Source organism: Artibeus jamaicensis, unplaced genomic scaffold (genome assembly GCF_021234435.1).
Source record: "Artibeus jamaicensis isolate MK-2021 breed Jamaican fruit bat unplaced genomic scaffold, CSHL_Jam_final contig_685, whole genome shotgun sequence".
Lineage (NCBI taxonomy): Eukaryota > Metazoa > Chordata > Mammalia > Chiroptera > Phyllostomidae > Artibeus > Artibeus jamaicensis.
In genome coordinates this window covers 10,842,411-10,858,484 of record NW_026521924.1, presented here as the reverse complement: position 1 = coordinate 10,858,484, position 16,074 = coordinate 10,842,411, and the positions used below count along the sequence as shown (strand labels likewise).

Here is a 16,074-nt window from a genome sequence, read left to right as displayed (position 1 = left end):
GTTGTTGTATACTTTCTCTTCTGATATGCAGCTGTTCTGAACTCAACCTATATTTCCTGACCAGGCTCATGGTATAGCAGAAGTTAAAAAACTATAGCTAGAAAAGCCTTGAGTCAAGCGAGGATTTTTACTTTATGTTTCAACTTTAATAAGAAAGAAAGAACAAAGTATCATCCACTAAAACAAACCAGTCATGGTGTGCAACAAGTTTGAGAATGTACTTCTTAGTAACTAATGACCAACAAAAACCTTCCCAAACAAATCACTCTTTTCATACTTTCTCTTTAGCATCCTTAAAACCATCAAGTCCAGCTTTGCAAACCTGAATTTAGGGTCTCAACTTTCCAATCTATTAGCAAACCCTGTTGATTCTATTTGACCTTGCATAGATGCTTGTCTTTCTAAAGTCAGAACTTCATTCAAAACCCTAATTCTCCTCCTGTATTTTGGCTTCTAAACCTCTTCCCAGTAATACATTTTATGTCATTTAGAATAGCCTAATCTTAATATTTTTGAAATCACTTCAATTACTTACATAAATCGAAATCCCTAAGCCTTTGATGTCTTTTATCATTTATCCACCTTTTTGTCTCTGAATTTTGACTTGTTTCCCCAAGCCAAACCAATGTTTACCATCTCCTAACTTAAGTACCTAAGGGAAGATAAAAGTAGATTATCTCCTTAAAATACACAATGTCAATTCTCAAGGTTATCATTTAAATATAGAAAGAACATATGTGCCACACAAGGACACATCATAGCTACATAAGTTTTCAGTACTCCCCCCAAACTTCTGTACCCCAATCCACCAATGTTCCTTAAAAAAATTCCAGTAATGTTGTTAATTCTACATCCTTTCTACTAACTTACTGAGGTGTTTATTTTATAGATTATTTTATACTTAAAAGTCCTAAAGAAGCTTGTTCATCCTTCTATTTCCCCTTGTTCTCCCTTGGCTCCCTGGGAATACATGCACTACTCTGCAATGGTCACTGAATAGACCGGAGACCCACAGTTAGTCGCACTTTTAAGTCAAGGTAGACAGACCTACAGTAGTGGTTCCCAATGGAGGCAATTTTTAAAGAAGTCTTATGAAGTGAACATACAGTTTACTATTTTCTAATTTATAAAAAATTTTCAACTAGCACTAACATTCAGTATTATATTCACTTTAGGTATACAGCCTAATAGACAAACATTCACATAACTTATAAATAAGGCTAGTTCCTGCCTGGTACCATATACAGTTATTGCAACATTATTGACTATATTTCCCATGCTGTACTTTACATCCCTGTATTTTGTGACTACCAATTTGTACTTCTTAACCCCTTCACCTTTTCCACCCAACTCCCCAATCCCCTTTCCATCTGGCAACCACCAGTCTCTTGTCCCTGGAGGCAATTTTGCCCTCCAGGAGTATCTGGCAGTTGCAGGAGACACTTTTGGTTACCATAACTGGGGTTGATGCCTCCGCCATCTAGTGGGTAGAGGCCGTGCTGCTAAACACCGTAGAATGCAGAGAACAGTTCTCCACACCTAATTATCCTGCTCCAAATTTCAACAGGGCTGCGACTGAGAAACCTGACCTCTAATATCTATCCATATGGGGCTGCTATGGGGATCAAGAGTCTGGACTCAGTGTTAGCTATAAACTGTACTGTCCCACTTACATCAATTATAAATGTAAAGGTTGAGTATACATAAACAAGACCATCAATCAATGTGGTTTCCTGTCACTTGGATCAAGACTTCCCTATCTGGCAACTCTACCATTTCAGTTAGAAAATCCAAGATTCTGCGCTGGAGAAAAATCTGTCCTTGCTCAAAATCATTTCTAAGATACTGTAATCTGCTTTCTAAGAGTAAATATGACCTATTTAAAGCACATACATCCAGTTCAAGCGTTGCCAAAGGATGTCCTAAGTCTAGAAACTACCTAGATTGTTAACCTCCCCTCAAAATAACCTATTATTATCCAAATATCTTAACAGTTCTCTTTTAACATGACATCTGAGTATGTAACTCTGAATACAAGTATTTCCTTTTCAAATAAACAAATATGGCTCACTGAAGCACTGTAATCTTCCACTGAAATTTATATAATATCAAGAAAAAACCTTAAGGCTAGCACAAAAAGCTCAACTTCTGAATTAATTTTGCAACACACCAAAAAGTCCCATCGTCCAGGAAAACTGCTGAGTAACCACCTTAACCTCCACCTGCTTGTGCCTTCACCCAGTGTTTACTACCACAGTTGTCAGCTAAAGACAATCCTATCTACATAATCCCACAGTACTCAACTCTTAGATGACTAACTTTAAACATTTCAACCAATTTTAGGGAAATCAGATGTAATTATTCTTATGTATCAAATTCAACATATGATACAAAATTTTCTCTAAATTTCTACTGCATTAAATGAGAAAATTACCTAAATTCAACTTAATAAAAGGGATATAAATTGCTCATTAAAATGAGCCTTTTATTCTTAAGTTGCTCGTAAGAGTGGGTACAGTAACTCGGCTGGACACAGCTGTAGTAAATGTACTATACAAAGCTATAAAAGGACAATGATATTTCCACAAAAACTTCCCAAATGTCAACAAAGCATCATCTTCCACTTGGACTGCCAAAAGTCATATAATTTTGATTAATTTCAGCCTTACTCCCTTAATTTAATGCCATACCAAATAAAAGCTGGGAGGAACTGCTGCTTCAGCGGTTTACTTGATTGTGGATAGAGGCCAAAATTCTGGTGCAGGACTGAAGTACCCAGCTATCACCAAAAACAGTGGTGACTAAGTAAAACACTGCACTGTGGAGGAACGCAAAGTTTACGGACCCAACGACACTTCCTTTTCATCCAAAAGAGCAAAATAACAACAAAAAAGCAAAAAACACTCGCTGGGGAGGTCTTTCAAATTTACATAAAACGAGATGAAAAATTCTGCACACATGAGCTGACTGTATATGTAATATAACCAACTCACCTATTGCCTCATGTACAGACTATGCTTCCTAAGACAGGTTTTTGGTTTGCTTTTGTTTTTAATCTCCCCTTTGTGCTTTTTGAAGATAAATATTAAACAGCATTACCATCTGGGATTTTGAGTAGCATTTAACACTATTTAATTTTTTTGGAATGCTCAAGCAATTAGCAAAATATGACATTGTTATTTACATTTTAAAATATTTCTGATTTTACACTACCTGGCACAATAAATGTCACTCTCTTGTTTGTCAAAGAAACTATGCCAATACACGACCTTACTAGTTTACCAGCAGCTTAGGGGTCAAAAGGGAGATTTAAGCCAAATATGGTACAGGGACATTTAGTTTAGAGCTAAATCTAAGTCACAGATATTTTTAGCTAAACCGTGTTTCTCTGGCTAAAAAGAACCTCTCTCACCATTTCCCCCTCATTTTATTCCAAAGAAAAAGCTGTTTCCAATCTTCCTTGCTCTTTCCTAGACTCTAATAGCTTTGAGTCTCATAACTGGCTGTAAGAAAGGAATATATGTACATTTTCCTGAGTTAATTTCTGTTCACTCTGGTGGAGAATCATTATTACCCCCTTACTACTCTGATCCCAGTGTACTTTGAGCCAATATTTTAATCAAACATATGCAAACATGAATGGATTTTTATTAAGAAAGCATTTCTGGATTTCATTAAGCCAAGTTAATTCCTTAATCACTTTCCAAACATTGCAGTAATATTTTCCATTTTATATTATTGTAATATTATTTGCATATATATTTCATGTAATTTTTCCCGGTTAAGTTATACACAAAGATTTGATTCACCAATCTATTTTTTGTACATACAAATTTTACTCACTGCCACTGTAGCACTTCTTTTGTAGTCACTATTTCTCCGTGTCCAACTTTCCTAAGTCTTATTTTGTCTAGAATATTGGTTCTCCTTAGTTCTTAAACCAAGAACAGATAGGGCCATGTGCAGTTTTACTTAATGTTTGTGTTATTTGTAGCCAAAATATTAGGAGTTGGAAACTGTACTGGTAGCCTGTATTGACTTTTTAGCTAACTCACAACTATCAGAAACGTAGCAAGATGGAGAAACGCGAAGGGGAAGAAAGAGCAGTGGGTAGGAGCTGGGGAGACCTGGGGAAGGTGGCGGGAGTAGAGGTAACATCGGGTCCGAACATCCTGCTGGGTTCCATCAGTTCTCCTATGTTGGTACCATGAGAGTCAACAACTGCCTCAAGGTGAAAGAATTCTTTCCAGTTCAAGGCGGAATACAGGGCAGACTTCCTTTATAACAGGGCCATGGGGGTAAGAGGAGGGGCTGGTGAAGCACCTAATTGATTGAGGCTTTCTCCCAGAACTCATCAAGGCAGACAGCTTCAGAAAGAGTAGAGCTTTGGAGAGACGAGCGCTGCTGTTTTAAAACTGCATCGAGGGCGCAGATGTCTATTCCTGGAACCTTTTCCTAGGAGAGTGAGGACCTTGGTTTCTTGGAATAACTGAATTTTCCAAGCATGCCCCCGATTGCGCGGTTAGGCAATTTCAGAAAATAAGCAGTTGTCAGAGCACTTCAATTTAGGGACAGGCTGAGAGAGCAGTGGTGGGCAAGGGACAAGCTGTGGGTTAGGGTACACGGACGACTTCAGCTTCATTTTTGTTTCTTCGTCCCTTAACTTAGTCCTTCGTATACTCGCGGGGGTCCTACGCTCTTTGCATTACTTCGCAAAATTTTCAGAGAGGAACTAAGGAACAGCCCAGCGGAAACGTGGCAGCAAACAATAAAAGTCGAATAAATAGATGCTACCCACCCACTTACCCGAAAGAACGTCCAGGCCGCGGGTTCCCGGTCAGGCAGTGCCCGGCCTGGGGTGGGGGCCACTGACCACCCCTCGGCCCTGCTGCGGGGTCCCGACGCCCCCCAGCCCCGCCGCGTCCCCGGCCGTCCTGACAGCTCGGCTGCCACGTGAGCGGCCCAGGTCCCTGCATCGAGCCCCCGCCCGCCGGGCTGTCCGTCTCACCTACCGGGCCCGCGGGTCAGCGGATCCCCCGCTGCCGACGCCGCTGCGCCCAAGACCCAGAACCTCCGGCCGACCTGCCGGGGTCCGGCCGCAGCGCCTCGCCAGCGCTCCCCAAGGCGGCCCGCGGCAGCGCCCAGCGGCAGGAAGCGGCTGCGCTCAAACCGGTTTCAGCTGCTCCAGACCAAACCGCCTGGCCACCCCGCGGGGCGGAGCCTGAGGCACGGCGGGGCGGGGCTTGACGTCAAGGCCGGCGCCCACTCCACCAATAGGCGGCCGCGCGCGGGGGGGCGGGCCCTGCGCTCCTAGGGAGGGGCCGAGTCAGCGGCTGAGGGTTGTGGGGCATCCCCCGGGCTCCTGGGTTCCGCTTTTTCCGATGACCCGGAGACGAAGCGGACAGTGACACAGAAGAGACGCGGCGCCCCGGAGGAGACCTGGCTCATAATCGTAGACGCTTACCCTGGTCTCCAAAGGTTATTTAGAACAACCAAGTATCTGGAGGCTGGAGCTGCAATTCTGAATTGCATTTTTGCCCGTTCGAAAGTGAGGAAAATTAGCAGACTAGATGTTTTCTGGAAACTTTCGTTACTGAACAACTAGCACACTTGGATCACATCTTTAAAGTTGAAAGCGAGAATTAATGACTTGGTTAAGTGTTTGTAACTGTGGCCACGCAAAGTACGGTGTACATGCCAGCTGTACCACTTGGGAGCTGTCTGAATTGCAGTCTCAGGACTCACAGACTTGTCAAATCAAATCTGCGTAACAAGAGCCCCAGGTTATTTGTACATAAATTAAAATTGGAAGTAACTTTTCCGAAAGCTAAAAAAAAAAAATTGATTGGCGTTTGCTAGGCACCAACTTAAACTGTTATCTTTCCAGCATTGAGATTAACCCCAACTAACTACTAACATAAAAACTATATTACCAGATTCATTAAATTCAGTGAGATACTGAAAATAAAAAGAGCCTGTCAGGAGCATCTGTTCCTGATACAGTCTTTCCTGTAAGTCAGCTGGGCAAACTGTTCAGCTAGCTGCCTGCTGAGCATCTAGGCACCAAGGAATAGACAGGAGTCACACACCTGTGCTATTCATTCAGCTTTTATTGAATGCAGGTTCACTCAAAGTAGAACATCAACACACATTAATATCCTACTCACACTCTAATGATTTAAGAGGACTGTAACATACACCCACAGTAATCAATTGGGGGATATGAACACAAATCCCAGAGTCTCAGTCTGCAGGTCCAGGAGATAGCATGGTGGGCAAGGGAGTTGTTAGCGTCCTGCAAGGAAGGACCTCCAGAGTCAGGTGGGCAGTAGGACAGGTGAAATCCTCAGTGCAGCAGGACAGAGCCTCTGGTGGCTGATGCCAGGGGAAATCAGCGTGGTGTGGAGCAGCACTCTGGGGTGTGGAGCTTGGCTGTCTCAGTAGTGGTCTGGAGCCCGCCTCAGTTATACTTTGAAAGTGGTGTACTCCCCCTTCTGGATCTTTTTGATAAGTGTCTTGGTACCCCTGATGCCAAGTGTGGAATTTGCCCAGGATTCTATATATGGGTGGTCCTGCCCTGCGGACACAGCTACTCTGACCACACAAGCTGGGATCTTAAGTGTGTCTCCTTTCCAGACACGTCTGCTCTGACTTAGGTAATTTTCCTCTTGAACCAAAGTTTCATGACTCACTGAGAGCCATTTTAGTTAGCATAAGTGATTCCACTTTGCCATTTTAATCAGACCATTGCCATGGTAGTGGTCCTGCTCTCCACAGAACCACTTTCTGTAGGGAATGTTGAAGGACATGTAATAGAGATAGCTTGAGTTGTAAATTGGTTGGAATGAGCCTACTGGGGAGGCATTCCAATTAGATGAGCTCTAGCTTTAGAACCTCCAGTTTTGTAAATCAGATTGTTCATGACATTTGACCTCTGAACTTAGATTAGATTCCAGGGCATTTCAGACAATGTCATCCATTCAGATAATAATTACTAGGTGTCTACTTTGTGATAGGCACAGGATAAAATGGGTTTTTTTTGATGGCCTTCATATTAATTCCACATTGCTTTAAGAATTAAAATTTCCTCCTACTTATGTACCACTATCTTCTAAAGTCTGCTGTTCTGTATTTCCTAATAACTTGGAGTTTATCTCATTCCTCTGCTGTTAGTCATACTACAGTGATAAATTTCTTTCATACAAGTTTGCTTCCTTTAAATGTTTATTACAGCTCTTTATTTTCCTGTAATGACCATTTAGTCACGCAATCACTTGCCTAATGTTCGTAGGTCAAGCTGATGGACCTAATCCGTGCTCCTTCCCTAAATCCTGTCGAAGGATGCCACCAGTTTTGTTTTGGACTGATTCTTCTCTCAGAAATATTCATTGTGACTTGGATAAAAGGCTGACTGTTTGCACTTATCTCCTGATCATTCCATTAAAATATTGAAATATTCTCCTGAGATATTCCACAATTGCTCCATCGTCAGACTCAAAACACTATCAATTTTCTGCAGTTTATTTACCTCACTAGTGGCCCATACCTTTCATTTCCTCCTCTGCATGAGTCCAAGAACAATTTCCCAAATTACAGTATGCACTGCTTATTCTTCATGTAGGCAACATAGTTGTTACAGTTCAGTTTTTGCAATTGATTTTTCTTTCATATTAAGTTCAATTTTATATTTAGGAAACTAAGGAAATTGTTGATTTCCAGATGATTTGAGAGCCTGCTTCCTGGCATATGTCATCAGTTTGGCTCAAACTTATAAAAATTCACACACACACACAATAAATAAATTGCTGATTTCCAAAACTATTTAGGTGCCTTGAATGTGAACCTTTAAACTAATTTCAAACTGGCTGCAGCTTTTCTGGTGTATTATTTTCCAAGCTTTCAAATGCATCATAGGATCAAAATGTCTAGAGTGGAAAAGATTCAAATGGCAGGGTCAACATGTCTTCCTTGACCTTTTTCTTCATCAGCAGAATGGGAATTTAAGCAACACAGGTTATTTGAGACAAAGTTTGAGAAGACACCCAGCATCTAACATAGTACATGCTGCTCCCAATGCTTATATCTCTCTGAGGCCTTCATTGATCCTCAGTTCTATAAAGGAACTATGAGTTTCATCAAATCTAAGAAGTCTGTTGTAAGACAATACTAAAAAAAAAACCCTGCCCTTTAAACCATGCCATCATACTTTCTTGCAACTTAGAATGTTTTACTTTACTTACTGGAAGTATTCTTTTATACCTATTAAGACATAAATTGCATTATGTATCATTCTTTTTTTTTTTTAATTTTTAGTGATGAGAGAGAGAGAGGCATCGATTTGTTGTTCCACTTATGCATTCATTGGTTGATTCTAGTATGTGCTCTGACCAGGGGTCAAATCCACAATCTTGGCTTATTGAAACGATGCTCTAACCAACTGAGCTACCTGGCCCAACCTTATATACCATTCTTGTGCATGCATATGAAAGAAAATTCCACTTGTTATGATTTTTTGTCTTTCCAAATGCATCTCAGTCTTGTCCATTCTGCATTAATGTGAATTTTCCAAGGGAATTCCCTTTACTGCTCAAGTGAAATACATTAAGTATTTTCAGACTTCTCATGTATAGTTCAATTCTGAATAACATTTCATTGTTCTTGTTTTTCCAAACACATTATCCAATAACATTAGTTCTCAAATAATATCCCTGGGATTTTCTCCAATCCGCTGATCTCAAGAGAAGGTATGAGTGAAGATCTACAGACAACAGCTGGGGCTCCTCCATCTTCAGAGGGTCCTTACAGTTGCTAGTCATGCCACCAGGAAAAACAACCATGTTCAAGACAACCCAGGGGATGGCAATTGTGTCAGGATCGCTGCCTGGCCAGCAGTGATTTCAGACATTAAAATGATAAAAGAGAGACCTCACAATGGGTGAAACAAGGTAGTATCTACCTTAGTTCACTGAAGTGTGGCAATTTAATTGTGTAGATAGATAAACAGATAACCAGTCTACAGTTAGTTACCATTATATTTCCTCACCCATTTTTTAAAAGATTTTATTTATTAATTTTAGAGAGGGGAGAAAGGAAGAAAGAAAGACGGGGAGAGAAACATAAATATGAAAGAGAAACATCAATCCGCTTCCTCTCATACACGACCCCTGACCAGGGACGGAATCTGAAACCCAGGCATGTGCCCTGAATGGAAATTGAACCTGAGACGTTTTGCTTTGTGGGACAATGCCCAACCAACTGAGCCACACTGATCAGGGCTCCTTACCTATGTTTTAAATCTATAAAATTAAAAAGGGAGAGCTTCAAAAAAATTTTATTGAATGGAGAAATAATCTAGAAAGATTTGTCCGTTACAATAGAGTCTCCTCCACAATAGAGAATAGGAGAATAACCATTTTTTCATAACTGATTGTGAAAAATCGAAAGTAACTTTTCATCTCTAAAAAAGTCATTTGTAGACCATCAGCCCCCAACAAGCGTTAGTTCAAATTTTTATGTTCAGTTAGTACAACATTGTACAGAAACATCTCGACTAGTGAGATACTGTTTGTAAAGTACTAGTATATTGGTGAAACTGGATATTATGAAGCAGTCTCTAAAGAAAAATCACCACTGCCCTGGCTGGTGTGGCTCAGTGGATCGAGCATTGGCCTGCGGACCAAAAGGTTTCTGGTTTGATTCCCAGTCAGGGCATATGCCTGGGATGCTAGCCAGGCCTGCAGTTGCCCCCCTTGTGAGAGGCAAAGGGTAGATGTAGCTCTCACACACTGATGTTTCTCTCCCTCACTTCCCCCTCTCTAAAAGTAAATACATACTCTTTTAAAATAATAAAGAAAAATCATCACCCATAACATAATTTAACATCGCCGCAACTCTGAAAACTGTCTCTCCTATGGGCTCTTCAGGAGTCAAGACCTTGTAAAACTAAGAAACTAAGAAACAAAAGCTGTATCAGAAAACACTGAACTGAGCCATTTTTTAAGCCTGTTCTGTTTGTTATTATTTTTTGTCTCTCAGTCTCCTGCATTCTGCGTTAATGTGAATTCCCCAAGGGAATTTCCTTTGCTGCTCAAACTGTTCAGTAATGGACTGGCTACCATTCTATCATTTTACTGAAAATATTGATGACTGTCTGCAGAATGAGCTGCTGTTTTCAGGGCATATCCTTACTCTGAACAAAAGATTTCTGACAGCACTACTATTATCCACCAGGCTCAAAAACCCAGCTGCTCACACCAGGCTGGCAGCGGGCCAGAGTGAGCTGGAACCGGAGTCAGGATGGCAGAGGGTCTTGGCAATGGCGGTGTATTTATTATGTGAATGATTTAGTGATTTAGATGGGGAGATAAGAGGCAACGAGTCTGCTCTCTGTTCTACTGTCCCTATTTCCTTTATTATTTTACCTATGAAGTGAAAATGAGACTGAGAAATAACGTTTTGTTGCTTTTATCTGTTATATCTCTACTTTTTTCCTCCTATAATCAGGCCTTAAGGGAACCACAGAAACTTGCCAATGCTAAAAGCAAGGATTTCTAACACCCAGTTTTGGAAGGCTGGGAGGAAATGAATTATTTGCTACATTAATGCTAAGGGTATTCATTGATAACACTTTTGTGGAGAATACTGAGGTCATAACTATGAAAAATTTAAGTGTGCATAGCTTTGAAACCCAGAAATTGTATATCCAGAAATGTATATTTACAGAAATGCTAGTATAGGCACATGAATATACCAAGAATATTTATGTAACATAAAATCACCAAAAAAATTTAAGTAAAAACAATGTAAACATCCCTAAATGTGGTATTTTACAATAGTTACATAAATGATGCCCATTTATTTACATAGAAATACACATCCTCTAAAACAAGGTGATTACTACTTGTTTAGCCCTTGGAAAAATGTCCACATTCTACTGTTAAATTAAAAAAGGTAAATGGCAGAGTGTATAGTATGATCCCACTTGTCTTTTAAAATCTAAGGTGGTATAGGTATATAGTTATAGAGGTATATGTTGGTATAGCATTTTTTAAAAGGCTAAATGAATGCATAAAAAGTCATGGGGATATATGAAGTTTTTGCTGCTTTGCATCTTTCTAAATTTTTCAAATATCCTAAGTGAATATGTTAATTTAAAACAGATTTTTAAATTCTCCCCTGAAAGTGTGTTTTATTGGTTTTAGAGAGAGGAAGGGAAAGAGAAAAAGAGAGAGACATAGATGTGAGAGAGAAACATCGATCAGTTGCCTCCAGTACATTCCCCCAACTGGGGATTGAACCCACAAGTTTTTTGGTGCACAAGATAGTGCTCCAACCAAATGAGCCACCCAGCCAGGGCAATATATGTTAATTTTTAAATTGTATCTGAGAATGATAGAAAATTCTTTTGTGTGTATAAGCAAACTAAACTATAAGCTCATCTTAGAAATACTAAATTATGGTAACAAGGGAAACACGAATAAAACAAGATTATGTGAAAATTCCAAGACAAAATTATCCCTTTTTGTTTCCTACAAAAAAAAAATTTTTTTTAAGTCAAATCAGGTAGAGATCTATCACCTACCAAAAATAGTGCACACGGCAATCAAACCACTGCTCCCCCTCCTCTGCCCAGTGTGGGAACAGTGCACACACAGTCCTGCAACTGCCCTTCCACCCCATTCCTCTTTCTTTCCTCCACCCCCTCACCCCACCCCCCCCCCCCGTGCCACTGCCACCACTCACCCTATGGGACAGGCCCCATTGCCCTGCTCAACACTGCTCCAGGGAGCGCTTCCAACAGACTGGGCTTGCAAGAAACACATTAGTTCTCCCTAACTGTGAATTGGTCCAACTCAGTTCTCCCTTCATCTCTCTTGCAGCATTTGTGCGAGGTGTGATTTATAGATACCACGTGTCCCCGTGGGTGTCCCATTATGGTTATTAAACGCCCTGGGCCTTGATTGCATTCCCTTTCTTTGGACTTCCACTCCAGGAAGAATATCATAGAACATGACATATTATTCCTGCTGTAATTTATTTTTAAAAGTAATTTAAATACATTGGTATGCAACCTAAGCCTCCATCATGATTCAAACAGAATTGCATTCAACAATTGCTCAAATGCTTCAGTACTGGAAAAAAAGCATTTCATGTGCTTGTACTGCCTGCTGTTCATAAATCATATTAAGCCAGAGCCAGAATTCTACACCAAGATTTTTAGTAGTCATACGTATTTTAAATTTTCTTCTTTTTTGCATATCGGTGCTTTCTAATGTTCTACAGTGAATATTTATTGCACTTGAAATGGAGAATATATATTGCACTTTTGAAATGGGAACTACCTACCTGGCAATGTGCTAAGAATTTAACATGCATTATCTAAGTAAACCTTCCCAGTTGTCTTTGAGATACCATTATAACCCACTTTGCAGAAAAGGAAAGCAAGAGTATTCAGGTTAAATACCTTGCTAAGTTCAGCTTGACTACCTGGCTTTATACAAACCACTTATTTTTTTAGGCTCTCAATTTTATGGCCTATAAAATGTAGATAGTGTTTACCTCATCAAGCATAAGGCTTTAAAAGAATGTTAGCTATCAAGAAGATCTTATGTGAAACACCTAGCATAAAAAAAAACAAATTTTTTACAGTTTCCTACCAATGTCAATTGTGACCATTAGGATAGACTCCTAAGCAGTCGTGTGTAGAAGCTAGCTTGAGTTGCAGCTTTGCACCTCTCCTTCCAACTTGAAGTTCACTGTCCTGGATTGGCGACTTGAAATTATCCATGGAGTCAAAATCGAGCAAACGCTGCAGACCAGGGCTTTTCCCCCTGGAGGGACAATTGTTGGCTGTTTAGCAGCACACGGCAGCTCCCAGACTGAAAGTTAATGAATTTACGGGTCTGGCTCAAATACAGGGTTTATTATTTACTTTCGGGGAATAATTCATAACTTGGCTCTGCAAGTCCCAAGTCCTATTTCCCCAGCTGGAATGTGAAGGAATTACAAGAATGGCAAAAAAAACAAAACAAAACAAAATAAAAACAGAAACAAACAACAAAAAGCCTCCAGAAAAAGATTCTTCCCATTTCAGCCCTTTCAATCTGATCAGGGAAATACAATATACCCTACAAAACATCTTCAGGTGCTGATGTATGCTTTAAAAAAAATGTCTATTCTGCCCTTTGGTACCAGTTTAAGAGCCCAGATTAATAATTTTTTTTTAATATAAGAGAAAATTTATTTAGAAAGTTACCGAGGTAGTAGAAATGAGCCAGCTGGACTGTGTAGGCTTAAGAAACAAGTTTGGAAGCAAAAGTGTGGCTCCCAGAGCTTAGGAAAGAGAAAAGCAGAAGTAACGTCCCCAGGGGATGGGGAGAGAAAGGGAAGGGAAAGGCAAGGGATGTACTCCCAAGGGGAGAGCATGCCTCAATGAATCGTTTTGTGAGTAGCCCATTTTGTCTGGCATACTCGTGCCTTGAAGTAGCTAGTTCACTAACCAGACAGTGTTTCTTCTCCTCAGGAACCATGTCTTGCAAAAACAGCTGGCATAGAGAAATTAAGATATTTTATCAAAATAAGGCAGTATTGGCCAATATTATTTCAGTGGTTAGTGTTCAACCATGAAAAACTTCCCTTTCCTTCATGATAAAATATGAAGACTCGCTCATTATGGCTGAGGCAATTGTAAACTTTTTTTGATCATCACCCAAGAACATTTTTATCCCCATCATTTTTAGAGAGAGAGGAAGAAAGCGTGAGATCAAGTGAGAGAGAGAAACACAGATGTGAGAGAGGAACAATTGGTTGCCTTCCCATACATGCCCCAACCTGATATTCAACCCTCAACCTGGGCATGTGCTGTGATTGGGCATCAAATCCACAAGCTTTTGGTCCACGAGATGATGCTCCAACCAGTGGACCCACAACAGCCAGGGCAGAAAAGGAAAACTTTCTACTGGAGTTTGTTGTGGAAGTTCAACCACATGGGAGGAGTACAGGTGAGTCTTCTTTTTCCTCAATGTCTGTGATCCACTGGCCACACTCACTAGCCTTTTTGGAGTGGGTCTTTGCTTGCCAGCTTTCCTGTGTTAGACATGTAGGTCAAACTGTCCCACACCTAGTTGTCCCGGCTGGGAAGAAAAGCTAGGCTTGCTTCTGATTGGACGAGTGTTCAACCCATAATCAGAGGAAGCTAATCAGCCTCTCCCTGCAACTTCAGCCAGGATACTGTATTAGCTTTCTAGGAATCCTGCAACAAAGTACCACAAACTTAGTGGCTGAAAACAACAGAAACTTATTTGGTCATAGTTCTAAAGACAAAAATTGCAAAATCGAGGTGTTGACAGAGCCATGCTCTTTCTGAAGGCACAAGGAGAGAATCTGCCCCATGCTTTTCTCTTAGCTGCTGGTGTTGTCAACATCTCTGGCATTCCTTGATGAGTAAATGCAACACTCCAATCTCTTTCTCCATCCTCACATCATCTGTCTTCACGTTGTCTTCCCTCTGTGCATGCCTGTCTGTGTGTCTTCTTCTTTTAGGACACCAGCCATATTGGATTGATGACTACCCTAATGGCCTCATCTTCATTACAACCACAAAGACTTTATTTCCAAATAAGGTCACATTCACAGATGTGGGGGTTAGAATTTGAACATATCTTGTTGAGGGATGCAGACACTGAGAAGGAAGTCCTCAATACATGCTACATATTTAGGCCTGGAGTTTGTAAATTATCAGGCCACATCCGAGGTGAGTCAACAGAAGAAGGCAATGGGAAAAAGGGGAGAGAGGCAGAACAAATATATGGAGGGAAGCAGAGAAAATAATCCTGAAAAATGGAGAGTATGGTTTCCACACATCCCTTCCATTAATCCACTCATTTTCTTTATTTGGTTCACTGAAGAGAATTTCTCTTTTTCTACTGTAAAACCATTAGGAAGAACCCAGAGAAAAAGAGTGATATTCCCCAAAGTCCATGTGAAATAGGTGATGATTCCTCAAGACATGTTTGCCAGCCACAAGAAGATTAAGAAATAGAAAGAAAATGTCGTAAGTTTTCTTTCAATGTCATAAAGCCAAATTGATTCCCTTAGAAAGATATCCTATGATAAAATGTCCTTCACATTTATGTTTTAAAGGCCAAAATATTCATTAAAACTGAAATAACAGGAATTTGTTTTATTTTATAATGTTCTGTTTGGCAAAATTAAAGCCTGGCAATCCAATGTCCAGGCCCAAATTTTTAAAAACTTACTTTGTTGGATCACAGTTTCTCAGTCTGGTAACCACTAACCTAAGCACACAGAAGGCCCTGAGTTTCAGGCACATCACACCCATAAGCTCTGCTGAGGTGGAGATTCAGCTTTTTTTTTTTTTATTCCACATCAGCTTCTTTCCTCTCAAATGCCTCCTTTTATACCTTTTCACAGGCTGAGAGTTCCTTCAGGCCTCCCTTGCGGTGTCTATGGGGCTCCTGACAATTCTTCATGGCTCAGAAACTGTGCTCATCTCTAAGGGTGGGTAAGAGCTGGCCAGCTCTGTGCTAAGAGACCCAGCCTGTAGCTATTTGGTCCACATGTGAAAAACAGTGTCAGCTTGGAACAACCGGATTTCTCCTTCTCATTATTTTAGTCTGTAGTTCTCCAAAGCAACCTCTGAGCCAGAGATCTGTGTTCCCCACCCTTCTGCTCCCAGCAGACTCTCAGTGTCACGATTACTATATTTCAATACATTCCCTTTCTTACAAGGTAAGGGGAGACACCCTTTTGTTATCTGTAACCCAAAGGACATTAACTAATATTAGGCCTGTCCTTTCTGGAAAATACTCATATTCCCTTCCCCAAGACTCTGAAGAGTCCTCCGCCCAGCATGGCCTTGCTGGGTCCTGGCCGTTGAGAGTCCAGCCCCACGAGTTTTCTACAATTCCCAAGTCCATGCTGATACCTGAAGGGCAGACAGTTTTTACTGTTGCAGAGAGCTTTTGGGTCTTCTAACCTGGCTGTAAACATAGTTTACCCTATAGTTTATTGGAGTTGAGAATTTGAAATTTGGTCTTGGAGTCCTTAGTATCA

The 16,074-nt window shown here is 40.6% G+C and overlaps 1 protein-coding gene across 4 annotated transcripts in view; it reads right to left on the bottom strand.

The window, feature by feature from the left end:
• GPCPD1 (glycerophosphocholine phosphodiesterase 1) overlaps positions 1–5,189 on the bottom strand; it is a 52,519-nt gene extending 47,330 nt beyond the window's left edge. Inside the window, exon 1 of one of the 4 annotated variants that reach the window (XR_008392600.1) lies at positions 5,013–5,189. The gene's annotated coding sequence lies outside the window, so the exon portion shown is untranslated. Of the gene's footprint in view, positions 1–4,806; positions 4,920–5,008 lie in introns of those variants that run through there. The other 3 variants (XM_037147743.2, XM_037147742.2, XM_037147744.2) reach the window with 3 other exon arrangements.
• Positions 5,190–16,074: the final 10,885 nt, after the last annotated feature.